We start from the raw sequence: 14,316 nt of genomic DNA on the forward strand, positions 1-14,316 counted from the left end.
ATAAATCTTCAAAAATAAATAAATAAGCAAGTCATCATGCAAGATTGAGGGCAAAATAAAGGCATTTTCTGACAACAAAAATTGATGGACGTACCCTAAGTAATGAAATATCTAAGGGATGTACATTAGAGAGAAGGAAAATGATCTCAGAAGGTCTGAGATGTGTATAAAGCAAAGGCACAAGGGGAAGAGTTAAAAGGTGAAACTTGATTCTGAGAAAAACAACCAGCTGAATGCACAACGCCATGAAAATCACTAACGAGCACCCTAAGATTGGGAGAAAAGCATTTGTAGGGGGGCAGTGGAAGATTTGACTGGGGCCAGAACTTGAAAGGTTTACCAGCGGAGGGTGTCTAGACTTTATTCTCCTGGCAGGAGGAAGATATTGACTTCTTGTTGTTGTTGTAAAATGATAAGATGCAATGCCTGGGAACAGGACCAAGCAGGTGGTATCCATGAGTGAGGGAGGCTGGGTGTGAGACAGTTGGAAGTGGGCAGATAGGAAGGGACTCCAAAGCCGGAAAGCCCTATCTAAAGGGGTCAGTCACTGCTCAGCTCGTTTCTACTGCTGCCATGTGGGAGTTGAGCTCCGCATGTTGCCAGATCTTTCGTTTTCCAGAGAGGCTATAATCGGAGGTTTGGGTCAGTTTTGGTGTTCTCAATGTTTAAAATAGACCCATGGATTCCATTTTTTTGAGAAAATTGTATCACAAATGAACATGTGTGGTGAGACAGAACTTTCACATGGAGGGCCCGAGGGTTTGTGACACCTGGACTGGTAAAAGTGATGATGTGGAAACACGGATCTGGTGGGGCGTGCAAGGTCTGCCTGCGACGCTGGTCCCAGCCTTGCTGCCTCTTCAAAAATTATCTTGCCTGGCCAAATTTGGTTTTGCTTCTTTACTCAGGGATGCTCTCATATCACCAACAAGGCTGTTAAGTCTTTAGCAGGTAGGGGTCTTATCCTCTTCGGAGAGGTTAGAGCACACCACAGGTTAGAGCACACTGCCTGGCTTTCAGAGGGTAGGGCAGACAACCTGGTGAGAATTAGCTCCCTTCTCCTCCCTCCTGCAAGTCTTGTTCTCAAAGAATGGAAGGTATTTTTTCATCCTTCCAGCTCCTCAGGGTTGCTGTACTCTAGGGATTTGGATTTCCCTTGCCCAGCCTCTAGCGGATGGCCTCCTAAAGAAGCTGAGACCTATGCCCAGTTCCCCTGAACTGTCCTAGGAGGTAAAGAACCTTCTATAGGAATGCCTGAAGATGGCCCATTACTGAGCACTAAATGCCACAACTGGGCAGGAAACTGGAGGTCTTATGGTCAAGACCATGGCTGATCTGTGTGATGAGGGCGTTGCTGGCCCCTGGAGACACAGATGTACAAAACCAGACAGAGGTAAATGGTAAGAATGAGGGAGGAGGCCCCTGACCTATTTTTCTGGTACCATATAAGGTCTAGAGTTTCTTCTACTATCACCTAGGAGCAGGAAGGAAACCAACAGTAGTTAATGTCAAGTCATCTGGTCAACCAGACACAACCAGATTTAGAAAACAATAGGCACTCTTGTGCCAATCCTGTGGGCACCTGTGAAATGCTTGTAGATAGTAGGAGGTCTACCAGCAATGAAAGTTGAGGGAGGTAGGAGAGAGGAGTTGGTAGAAATGCGAGAAATGACCAAGCCTTGGATGTCATGGAAACATGTCACCATGTCTGCTTATCCCAGAGGAGCACTCATCCTTTGTGATCATTATCCTAGAGTCAACAAGGAAAAAATCATAGCTTTTCCACTTTATATACACTAAAATAATGTGTATATAAATAATAAAGTGTAAGAGACCTACCAAAAACTTCCAAAATCACCAGTGCAAAGCTCAATGAATTATCTCTAAGTGAACAGACCGTGTCAAAAACAGGTCCAAAAACAGAACATGGCCTATCTTCCCAAAGTCTGCTTTGTGGCTCCTTCCGGGCACTACCCTCTCCTTTCTCCTGTGATGGTAGCCACTCTTCTGACTTCCAGCTCTTAGATTTGTTCAGCCTGTTTTTGAACTTTGTGTTAAAGAAATCCTAAAGTGTAGACTCCCTGTGTCTGGTTCCTTTCGCTCCATTGCATTTGGGAGTTTCACCTATGTTGCTGCTTGCAGCCTCCCTTTGTTCATTTCCATTGTTGCATAGTGTGGAAATACCCTGATATATAAAAACCCCTGGTTGGACATTTGGGCTGTTTCAAGCTGGAGACTATGATAAATTATTGTTGTTTTTTTTTAACCTTCAAGAAGAAGAGCAATCTTAAGAGAGTAGTGGAATGTTGGGGAGTCCTGTGGTCATCTCTCCATGATTACTCATGATTATAACATTTTACTGAACTGAAATGATCTGAAAATACCCTGTGACAGTTCCCAGCATTTTCTTTGTCTCAGTAGAGCTACATGTAGGCACTTAAAAACTCAAAAAGAGTCAGAAATGGAAACAGTCCTATCATCCAGCCCAGAATTTCCCAAATTTCATTTCTACAAAGGCCATCTTTGTGACTTCTGCCATATTCTTGTACCACCAAGACTATCACTTCATATTTTTCTTCCAACTGTCTAACTTTTCACACTTAGAGATCCATTCTTGGGGCGTCTGGATGACCCAGTTGGTTAAACACCTGAATTTGGCTCAGGTCATGATCTCAGGGTCCCCTGCTTAGCGAGGGGTCTGCTTGTCCCTCTCCCTCTGCCTCTGCCCCTCCCCCTGCTTGTGCATGTGCTCATTTGGTCTCCTCAAACCAATAAATACATAAAATTAAAAAAAAAATCCGGGGTGCCTGGGTGGCTCAGTGGGTTAAGACTCTGCCTTCGGCTCAGGTCATGATCTCAGGGCCTTGGGATAGAGTCCCGAATCAGGCTCTCTGCTCAGCAGGGATCCTGCTTCCTCCTCTCTCTCTCTGCCTCCCTCCCTGTCTACTTGTGATCTCTCTCTGTCAAATAAATAAATAAAATATTTTTAAAAAATCCACTCTTGCCTTGTCCTAAGAAATAATAGCTACGAACTCCTGGCCTTGATAGGTGGCTACATTGCTTCTATTTCACATTAGAACAAACATATAACTATTCAAATACATTTGTCAGTCTGCTACCTGTGTGAGATATTCTCTGTTGCCTACTTCTGGGCCATTCCTTCCCCCGCTCTGTCTGTAAACTGACCTCCCCAGACTGCCTACCCCGGCTCCCTTGCCCTCTGCCTTTGTGTGTGTTCTTCTGAGAGGCACAGAAGAGGGTCTAGAGGTCAGGGCCTGCCTCCCTACCCCAGCTGATGGAGCTCCATTCTCTGTCCGAAGGCTGTGGGTCTGGTCAGGCAGCCGTCTCTCACAGTGAATAGTTTTATCCCCTTGCCTCTCCAGACATTCGAAGTCCCTGGCATTTTACCATTTCTAGGCTCCATTTTGTGTCCATCCCTTTATAAACAATCCCTTACTCAGCCTTTTTGAACTTCCCATTTCAGGGGACCATCTGTTTCCTGCTAGGAGGGATGGTATATCAAACACCACCAATGGCAGGCATGCATTCCTTGTTCTGTACAGTTGCTAGCTGAGACCCCGGAGGTCCAAGGTCCTCCAAGGTCCTCCCATCGCCGCCATGAGTGCCCGGGCTGGGAATAGCCTCCCTGATTCAATGCCTTTCTCTAGGTGGATGCTTCTCCGTCGGGGGAGGAGTTGTCAGTTCTGATAACAATGTCCAAGTGGTCGATATTGCAAGTCCTCTTTCTAATCCTCGTTTTCTTACCCTGTCTTCCCAGTCCTAATCTCTTTTTTCTTTTTTTTTTTTAAAAAAAGATTTTATTTATTTATTTGACATAGATCACAAGTAGGCAGAGAGAGAGGAGGAAGCAGGCTCCCTGCTGAGCTGAGAGCCCGATGTGGGACTCGATCCAAGGATCCTGGGATCATGACCTGAGCCGAAAGGCAGAGGCTTTAACCCACTGAGCCACCCAGGCGTGCCAGTAATCTCTTTTTTCTTAAACTGTGCTCCAGATCAAACTGGATCTCAGCTCGCTTATTTCTTCCTCCCCTAACCTAATACTGACTCGTGGTTTGCATCAGCTCTCCCAGAGCCCCTACCTTTGTTCAGACACACCTGCATTTCAGTTCTCTCCTTTGATCATGAATCTTTCCCGGGAAAGGCCCAAAGCCCTGACCCAAACATCTCTTCCTCTATGAGCCTGCTGTGTAAACTTTTTCCCTTTGTCCAGAAATAATCTTTGCCTCTCCTGTCTCCCATAGCTCTACCTTAGCACTGGCCCAAATGGTAACAAGTTGTGTGTATGTGTTTCCTTGACTACACTGTGATCCCTTCTTGGAATAATCATGCCTGATTCCTTTGAATAAATGATCAGCACCCACCCCTGAGCCTGACTCAAACCCTTCATGGTGCTATGTTGAATTAAATTGCATTCATTAGGTCATTAAGAATATTAAAGCATGAGGGGCACCTGGGTGGCTCAGTGGGTTAAAGCCTCTGCCTTCATCTCAGGTCATGATCTCAGGGTCCTGGAATCGAGCCCCACATCAGGCTCTCTACTCAGCAGGGAGCCTGCTTCCCTTCCTCTCTGCCTACTCGTGATTTCTGTCTGTTAAACAAATAAATAAAATCTTTAAAAAAAAAGAATATTAAAGCATGAGAGGTGATGTTCTAATGGGTCACAGATGAATTCCTATCCCGCTAATTTTTAATGATTATTTATTTTAAAGTGGTATGTCAGGGCACCTGGGTGGCTCAGTGGGTTAAGCCGCTGCCTTCGGCTCAGGTCATGATCTCAGGGTCCTGGGATCGAGTCCCGCACCGGGCTCTCTGCTCAGCGGGGAGCCTGCTTCCTCCTCTCTCTCTCTCTTTGCCTGTTTCTCTGTCAAATAAATAAATAAAATCTTTAAAAAATAAAATAAAATAAAATGGTATGTCAGAGGTATGGCCCAAGTTGAGGGTGACTCTTTCCAATCTCTTATTCTTCTCCTGCTGGAAAGGGGTGGGGAAACAGTCATCCGGTTTCATTCTGGGTCCTCCAGCTGAGGTCCTTAGATGAGCAGCATTGGGCCCATAGACTGCTGAGTAAGTGTGCAAACACTGTGTACATGAGGGGGAATAGAAGGGGAGTGGGGCTCAGAGTGCTTTTTGAATTCCTGAAGGTGTCCAGCTCCAAAGAGCACGCTGACCTTAAACATAAAGGAGGTCTTCCTGATCTCCAGCATCTGAGGTCAAGTTAAAGCACCTGTGAATCATATACTGTCCCTTCTCCTGGGTTTTTCCTCTGTGCATGGATCTCCCGTGGGGACCTTCGGGAAGGGTAGTTTTGGCCTCAAGAAGCAGCTTATCTGGGATCTGGGCATTTGAATGCAGAGTTATGACCATGTCCTCTTTTTTTCAGACATAGTTCCTACAAGCATCAACCCAGGACCCAAGCTTGGGAGGCAAGTCTGTGGTGGAGAGCCTCCAGCCACTATGCCAAGAAGGGCCTCCATGTTTGCCACTGACCATGAGCTCACCCACAGGTGAGTCAATTCCCAGCTCTGAGCACCTTGGCGACCTTGGACTGTGAGCTGAAGTGGGGGGGGGGCAGTCACATGCTGTCAGGACAGGGTTCTCCAAAGGGGCCAAGCTCTTACACAGAAACCTTACCTCTTAGGAAATCTGGAGGTTGGCTCTCCAGGTCAGGCTCCCCCAGAGGAGCAGAGAATTAGGATGGAGCGCTGGGTTTGGGATTGATGGGTGGCCTGGGGCTTATTGTCTATGATTCTCTTCTCCTGTTTATTCTGTCTCATCCAGAGCTGACGGAAGAGGTCTTGACAATCCATGGAATTTAGGGGAGCCTGACCGTGGCTACAACCCTAGTCTGTGGTGGTGTACCTCTCTCAGATATCCTCCCCGCTGCACCTCACCCTGGGATACTGCCCCACACCTGGGTCATTGCAGCCCCCTCCCTGCCGCGCACATAGAGGAGAGGGCCCCATACTGGACATTGGGAGCCCTGAGTGCGAGTCTCACTTCTGCCAACAACAACCACTGTGTATTTTGGGGCAAGTCCCTTAACCTCTCTGGGTCTTGAATCCCTTAGCTGTAGGAGGGAGATAATAATCCTATAAGGCCCTCAAGTGTTGCTTTGAGAAGCAAGATAATGAGTGTAAAAAAATCTTTCATTTACTCTAAAGTGTGAGTAGCATTTATTATTATTTATCCTGGAAACCCTTCCTTGGGGCCCTCCTAAGTGAACCTAAGAGTGAATGGTTAGTAATGAACTTTTAGTTTCTCCCCCCAGACCATTATTTGCACTTGTAACCAAGATGTTCCATGCCTGCATTCAGAGGAAATAGTAGGGAATAAATTTGAGGTTCGCAGACATGCTGGGGGAGAACATTCCCAAGCAGGAGGTCCTGCTTCCTTCACTGGATGCTCAGCAGACCTCACGATCTCTCCTCATGAAAGGATGGACATCGGTATCTGTGTCAGGAGAGTCTTTGAGCAGAAGGCTGGGGGGGGAAGTGTCCAAGGGCAAACACTTGCTCGGGAACAACTTCACAACATCCTCCATTTGACACTCACTTGGGAGCTAGCTGATGCGTCCATGAGACTGTTCTCAGCAGAACACACCACGACATTGGGAAGAGAAAAGAATTCTTTTCCCTGAATTCCTGTGTTACATTAGTGAAAGGAGAGAAGAGGGCCAAAAATTTCGTAATGTTTGAAGGCCCCTTTCCTGGTGCAGGTGTTCGCCTGCATTCCAATAGGTCGGTGGCTGCTTTCTCTCTTGCTCAATACTTCCTCCTGCATTCAATCCACATTCTTGTTTCCTGTCCAGAGTTCCCCACTCCTTTTCCAGCAATTTCTGTTCTCTAGGCCCCCATTTCCTCCTCCTCATCCCTCAAATACAGACCCAGGTTCTGGCAAAGACCTGGGCCGGCCACACCATCTCCTGTGGGTTGGCACAGCCTGTTCAGCATACAGAGCTCAGAAAAAGGCATTTGGGGGCACCTGGGTGGCTCAGTGGGCTAAGCCTCTGCCTGTGGCTCAGTGGGCTAAGCCTCTGCCTTCGGCTCAAGTCGTGATCTCAGGGATCGAGCCCCGCTCAGGTCGTGATCTCAGGGATCTCTGCTCAGTGGGGAGCCGGCTCCCCACCGCCCACCTGCCTCTTTGCCTACTTGTGATCTCTCTCTCTCTGTGTCAAATAAATAAATAAAATATTTTTTAAAAAGAAGAAAGAAAGAGTTGTTTGACTGCAGATATTGGCCCATCATTCCTGCTGGCCTAGGTGCCTTTCTCAGGCACCTGCTGGGCCCAAGCAGCCTTTTGGACCTCATCTTCTTTTCCCTCACCCCTTCCTGCCCTGCTCCCTGGCCCAGTGCCCCACTCACGCCTCTCTTGAAAACCGCTCCATAGCCTGTGTCTGTACATTTGTTAGCCATTCCTTCTACCCAAAGTTCTTTCATTTACCCCTCACAGTCCCCCCTCCCGGCCCTCCAGGCCATCTGAGTGGCATTTCCTCATCAGCCAGGGCACATGGATGGTGGCGGAGCTGGGTCAGCTGTTTACCAAGGGACCCAAGCTGCTGGCTGTGTCTTTGGATTTTTCCCCTTGGGCTCCTCAGACTCCCCAGAGAGGAATCTTCCAGGCTTTTGCCTGGAGGGTGGGGTCAGGCTGAGTGTGTGTTTAAGCCCCAAGCGGCAAGAAGGGCTGAGAGTCCTTAAGTGTAAAAACCAGTGGTATCAGTCCTCCAGCCTTCTGTTTTCCATGCTGCACCCCACACTGCACTGTTACTGAGCCCCCCATCCCGAGACCCACTCCATTACCCTCTCAAGGGAGTAAACCTGCAAACTTCTGCTGGGGCAAGATGAGGCAGGCACCCAGCAGGATGGAGTCAGAGCTGGCCTCAAGGGAACCAGAAAGTGCAGTAAACACAGACACTCTGGGACTCCTCCCCAAGTGCAAAGGCTGCTTGCTGGGTGTTCGAAGTAATTTGCATATATTTACATATTGATATTTACCTCTTGAATCCCACTTCTCCCAGCTCTCTGCTCTTATCCCCACCCACCTGACTGACAGGGCTGACTGCCTGTCCTGAGCCCTTGGGGCTCTTGCCTCCTCCTTTTGAGAAGTCCATGATATGAAAATTCATCCTAGCTTTCTCCAAGTCAGGCTTGGGGTATGGCTCAAAAGTTAGCCTGGTAGGTTATCCCTCATCTGTTTGCTTTCCTGCTTCCAGAATGTTAGTGCTGCCTCTTGGTCTGGCTGCTCCTGATCTATCACCTGTATACGAAAACTGAAGTGGCAGAGAGCCTGGGTGGCTCAGTGGGTTAAGCCTCTGCCTTCCGCTCAGGTCATGATCTCAGGGTCCTGGAATTGAACCCCTCCGTGGGCTCTCTGCTCAGCGGGGAGCCTGCTTCCCCCTCTCTCTCTGCCTGCCTCTCTGCCTACTTGTGATCTCTCTCTGTGTGTCAAATAAATAAATTAAATATTTTAATTAAAAAAAAAAAAGAAAGAAAACCGAAGTGGTAAGTCTAGCACTTTTCTGAGTTCCATGCATTATGCTAGTCAGTATGCTCGGGGGGTGGGGGGGAGTGGGAACCCCCAAATGTGTAGCCAGTTGGTCAAAATGTGGGTGGCCAGAGGACCCCAGAAACTGCATCTGGCATGTGAAGCCAGGCAGTGTCGATGGAAACTGTCCGTCCCACATGGAGTGTGCCCTGATTCAGGGCAGTTAGTATAATATCTGCATTGCTGTCCTACAGACAGGGAGGGCAAGCCGGAAGTCACGCCCCCCCCCTCCACACCAGGATGCCTGGTAGCCAGAGTGCTGGGGATGAAGAGGTCACAGACCACAGATGGTCAAGTGAAGCTTTCCAGACTTTAGCTGCCCTTGTGACCAGGGCCTTCTTCCATGGCCAACATCAGAGTAATGGAGTATGAGAGTTTCCCCAGGCCTAATAGGTCCAAATGAGGTTGTATTTGTGACCTCACTTCTCAACATCTTCCCTACATCCAGCCCGCAAAGTGCGTGTGCCCTTGGGAATTTCTGAGGGTGCCCAGGTTCCTCAAGTTTGCTCCTGAACAAGTCCGGTCCGCTCTTTTTGAAGTCGGCTGGACACCGCTGCTTCCCTGCGTTAACATCATTTTGCATCTATTCTGCTTGCCTTTCCACATAAATTGTACCATCCAAACTAGTTTTTCCTGGCTTCAGGTCAGGTTCAAGCCACAGAAGGCACTGGAGGCAGGGGCTAGAGGAGGGTGAAGTCAGGGTATTCATTCCCTCTCCCCTCCTTACAGGGAGTTGGTTGATTCTTGTAAGAAAGGCTACAGCTGGCACGGTTGGGGCGCCTGGGTGACTCAGTGGGTTAAGCTGCTGCCTTCGGCTCAGGCCATGATCTCAGGGTCCTGGAATCATATGGGGCTCCCAGCTCAGTGGGGAGTCTGCTTGTCCCTCTGCACCCTCCCACTTGTGTGTACTCTCTCTCAAATAAATAAATAAAATGTTAAGAAAGAGAGAGAGAGAAAAGAAGGAAGGAAGGAAGAAAGGAAGAAAGGGTATAACTTTCATAGGGCAGCCCATATGCTCCCTCACTAGTCACCTGGTGGGGAGGAGGTAATAGCTTCACCACCCCTTGTGGGTTTCCCTTAACCCTGCCCACAGCGTTGTAAATAGTCCTTCTCTAGGCTCTCCTCAGATGGCCATGTTGAGAGGCCCTTTGCTTCCTGTTGAGACCCTGACCACACACCTCACTGGTGTTTCTGCTAAATACACATCCTCAGCCCTTCCCCCGCCATGTCCCCAGGGACATCACCAAGGATCCTTCTCTGTCTGTATAGAGCTGCCCTCGCCCTCGTGACCCTCTGGCAATGCAGGAGAGAACACCTCTCCCTGCTCTGTGTCCCTCTGCAACAGGGTCTCAGAGATGTACTACCGGTGCCCCCAGTGGTTTCTAGAATTGTGAGGGAAACATCTCCTTCTGTTTGGCATGCATGAGACTGAAGGAGGAGTGTCGGAGTGGGAGGTGCTGAGCCGGAAGGAGCCAGGGAGCCATGCTCTCACAGACAGGCACTGCATTTGGGGCTGGGGGCCAGGAGCTGGGAGCTGGCCCTGCTGCTACATGGCTGTGTGACCTTGGACAAGTCACTCTCACTTTCAGATTGGTTTCCTCTCCGGTATCACAGGCATTGCACTTGGTGATTCTCAAACTACTCTGGGTCACCAGCTTCCCCTTGGCCAGAATAACTCTTGTTTGATCTATTTTTAGAATCCGGGCTTTTTGTGGAGATTTCCTTTAAAGTATGATTCCACTGTTTGAAAGCAGCTGGACTAGAAGATTCTAAGGTCACTTCTAGTCTTAACATTTTTGAACATAAAATCACCCTTGTCTTCCTCAGCATTGTGCCAGGGAGGGTCTGGTTCCAAGATTTAATGGGAAACTAATGATTAAAGGCCCATCTCCTGCCAGGCTCTCTGCCACAGCAAATCTACCATGACTGGGTTAATAGTCTCGCTCCCTCCCCATCCATCCTGAGCACCTTCTCACTTACTTCCCATTTACTTCTACCACTATTTCCAAGCGAAGGAAAGAAAGGGAAATTTTAAATCAGTTGCATAAAATGCAAACCAGCCCGGTGAACAAAAATGTGGAAAAAAATGAAAGTTTTAACAAATTAATCTCGGGAGCTTTGGAAGCCTTGGACCAGAGCAGTGGAAGCTGGCTGCCCCTCGGTAGTCTGTCCCAGACATTAGGTGTTGGTGAGAATTACAGAGCAGTGATTAACAGTTTGGGCTCTGGGGTCAAAAGGGTATGGGTCAAATTCCGGTGCCACCGTTAAGTCATGGGTCGATTTTGAACTATTTCCCTTGGCTTCCAGGAAGCTCAGAGGTCAGAGTCTGTCAAGTGTGTAACTGAGAACCCTCCTAAGCATCATTCTTTTCCCCTTGGCTCCCATGTCATAGCTTCTTAACATAGTTATCACTAATCCAATTCTTTGTATGTGCCAGAACTCAGAGACACTACCCAATACTGAGCACAGTGCTAGGAATATATGTATATCGATATATGATGGTGGAGTAATTAAGTGACCTTATCCAATACTCCCAGCAACCCTGAGAAGTAGATATCATCATCTTAGAGGAGACATATTTTTGTCATCATCATGTACCATGGGAGGCTGCTTTCTGACCGTGGGGCACCTGCTCTGACGAGAAGGTCCCAGTCTGGGTGCTGAGAAGGTGGAAAGCTTCCCTTGGCCTCTGGCAGCAGGAGCATGGACGTATGAACTAAAGACAGCCAATCAGATCCTCACCTGAGACTTTTAAATCCAGACTGAGCAATGTAATCAGAATCCCTTCTGGTGGGGCTGACCGCTAGGGCACCCAGTGGCCTGTGGCATCAGTGGCACAGGCCTAGGGCCCAGCTACCTACAATTCATTTTGAAAGGGAGGAGAAGTATGGTAAATGATATTATTTGATGTTAGTTTCACAAGAAAGTTTCTGCATCTTGCCAGCCTCTCCAGCAGAGGCTCTCTCTTCCCTCTCTCTTCCCTTTCCTTCTGTGGATTGTGAATTTCCTTATCATTCAGTCCACTTCCATCACTCCCAAGGGGCTCCTCTCTCAGGATGCTTGCCCTCCATCTCCTCAGCAGCTGTCCAGATGGCTCTGGTTGCCTCTAAGAAGATGAAGCAACAACTCTGCAGCTTTTCCACCCCTCCCCACCCCCACCTACCCCCCTTCTGCCCATTTTATGCTCAAACTCTGCCACTTCAGGGAAGCTGGTGCTCTTCTCCTCTTGCAAACGAGAACCCCAGGATGAGTCTTTCTGTCACAGACAGATGTGCTGTGATTGAGGGCTGACTCGTACGTTTTTCTTAAGGATTAAAGGCCTTTGGGCAAGCTGGCTTCAGTTGGCTTTCATGGATTTCTTTTTCATTTCCTTCTTGAACTCCTCCTTTGCACCCAGCGAGTGGTAGACTCCACGGGGATCCCAAAGGAAAAATATGTAATAAATACAAAAAAGATTATTGGGCTTGGAATTAGGAGACCTGGGACTGAACCCTGGTGTGGCCACTCATTATCTGCCGGAACCTGGATAGGTTCCCTAACCTCTCGGATCATCAGTCACCTTCTCTGTAAAATGTGCCCCTCCACACACATATTCTGAGGGTTCCTCAGCTTAAGTAAGAGTGCATTTAAACACTCATCAAAATCGCTCATTCTTGGGAGATGTCCCATAGGTGTGTGTTTCTATCAGTTGAAACACTGATGATGGAACCCTAAAGGAAGATGCCTCCCCTCCCCCAGTCTCCAGTCACACTAAGTAGGGGCGGGGGCAGAAGCATTAAAAGTCAGGGCACCTGGCAATGTGGGAAAAACTACTTGCCATTGTGTTAAGTATTTACACGAGGCGAATATCTTTTCATGTTCTTGGCAGGAATGCTTATAAAATAGAGCAGGGAGGGACCCTGAACAGCCAGCCTTGTCGGCGGAGGAGGGAGAGTGAGAGAAGGGAGGAGGGTTCCAGGAGAGAAGGTGTTAGAGAGAAGAGCTGAAAACAGCCCTTACCTATAACTGAGTGTGGTCTAAATAGTCCTTGAGTCCAGTTTCCCCGTGGCCTTCAGGTGGGGTGGCAAACGCACTGAAAGTATGGTGTGGACCCCATGGGTGCTGGAGTCAGGACCTGAGTCCCACTCTTGTGTCGAACATCAATGAGGTGAATGAACAGGGAGGGCCACCTCAGCTCTTGGAGCCTCCCCTTCCTATATGATGACAAAGGGGACAATACTTGGACTTGCCTCACTATGGTATAAGCAATGAATAGGCAGCAGACTTTTTTTTTAACAGTTTATTAAGTTGTAGTTCACATATCATACAATTCACATCTACCGGGCTCGCTATTTTCCTTGGAAAAAGGGCAGGCTTTTTTTCATGTCAAATGGCAGGAGCTGAGGAAGCTGAGCAGAGACACATGATGCCTCTTGGGGCCTCTTGGGTCCCTCCTGCCCACACTCCCTGACCACAAAGCCAGTCACATGGCTCTGTCAATACCAGTGGTGAGAGGCAGGATACTCGGGCTAACGGGTAGGGCTGCAAAGTCACATGGCCAAGGGTGTGAGTATAAAATTCTACAGCCAGAGGGATCTGAAGACTGGTGAGCAATGATGTGTCCTATGACAGAGGACAAGAAATGCTTAGAAATGCAGGATGGGTGGTTCAGGTCCCCCGGGACCTCCCAGGAGCTTTTCATAGGAAGACCAGCTTCTGCTCTAGCTTCCTGCTTTTGTGGGTCCCACCTTCTGGGTGGGGGACTGTGCTAGCTCAGCCTCTCACATAAGCTTTCTAGACCATAGTTCTTAGTTTCTTGTTCACCAGCTACCCTGCTGCCACTTCCTCTGAGGTTCTACCAAGAGAAGCAGGCCTTCCAAGGGGCTCAGGTCTCCTTCACGTGCTACAGGTTGTGGTCAGACCCCTTTGCTCCTGTTCCCAGGGGTCCAGCCAACTTTAGTACCCTTCCTCCTGTTCAGTCTCCCAAAGACAACTTTGTCCCTGTGGCTTTCCTGTACAATAAGGCCTGATGGTACATCTGGTGGAGAGAAAAGACCCACAGAGCCAGGCCCTCAATTCACAGAAAAGTCTGTTTATCTTTGCTGGGGTAAGTCGGAGGCTCCAGCAGTGAGAAGTCAGAAGTCAGATTAGCTTTTCCAAGGGTGACCTATCCTTAGTTGACATTCTTAGTAAATGTCCCTTCCTAATTGCAGTTGATTGAACTTAAAGCAAAATCCTGAAAGGTTTGGTCAACATTTTGGCATAAAGAAGCTTCTAGGTACTCCAGTATTTCCAGTCTGCTTCGTCTGCTTTCATTAGTAATGTGAATGAGCATTTCCTTGGGTACAGCCCAGAGTTAGCAGCAATTACGAAAACTATGCAGAAGCTGGTTAATTGAGGAGCTCGTCACTAAGAGCTGTCACCTCTCTGTCACCCTCTCCCTGTGGAGGCTCTATCACTGTGGTCTTTGCAAGCTGATTTCCAAACATCCTCCTTTCAAGAAAGTGACAGAAAACAAGCCACAAGTGCCCTGTAAAGTTAAACATTCACCTATCTTCTAACCCGGGAATTCTACTCCAGGGTGTTTTTACTCCAGCAAATGAAATTTCTATCCGCCCCCCACAAAGATTTGTACATCCATATCCATAGAAGCTTTATCCTTTAAAAAAAAGGGGGGGGTGCGCCTGGGTGGCTCAGTGGTTTAAAGCCTCTGCCTTCAGCTCGGGTCAGGATCCCAAGGTCCTGGGATCAAGCCCCACATCAGGCTCTCTGCTC

The 14,316-nt window shown here is 48.4% G+C and overlaps 1 long non-coding RNA gene across 2 annotated transcripts in view; it reads left to right on the top strand.

The window, feature by feature from the left end:
- Positions 1-14,316, top strand: part of LOC101679706 — a 62,189-nt gene that overhangs the window by 7,893 nt on the left and 39,980 nt on the right. For both annotated transcript variants that reach the window (XR_198705.3, XR_001177853.2), the window contains exon 2: positions 5,402-5,525. This is a non-coding gene — a long non-coding RNA (uncharacterized LOC101679706). The remainder of the gene's footprint in view (positions 1-5,401; positions 5,526-14,316) is intronic.

The sequence above is a fragment of the Mustela putorius genome, unplaced genomic scaffold (genome assembly GCF_011764305.1).
Source record: "Mustela putorius furo isolate JIRA1106 unplaced genomic scaffold, ASM1176430v1.1 tig00000281_pilon_pilon_pilon, whole genome shotgun sequence".
Lineage (NCBI taxonomy): Eukaryota > Metazoa > Chordata > Mammalia > Carnivora > Mustelidae > Mustela > Mustela putorius.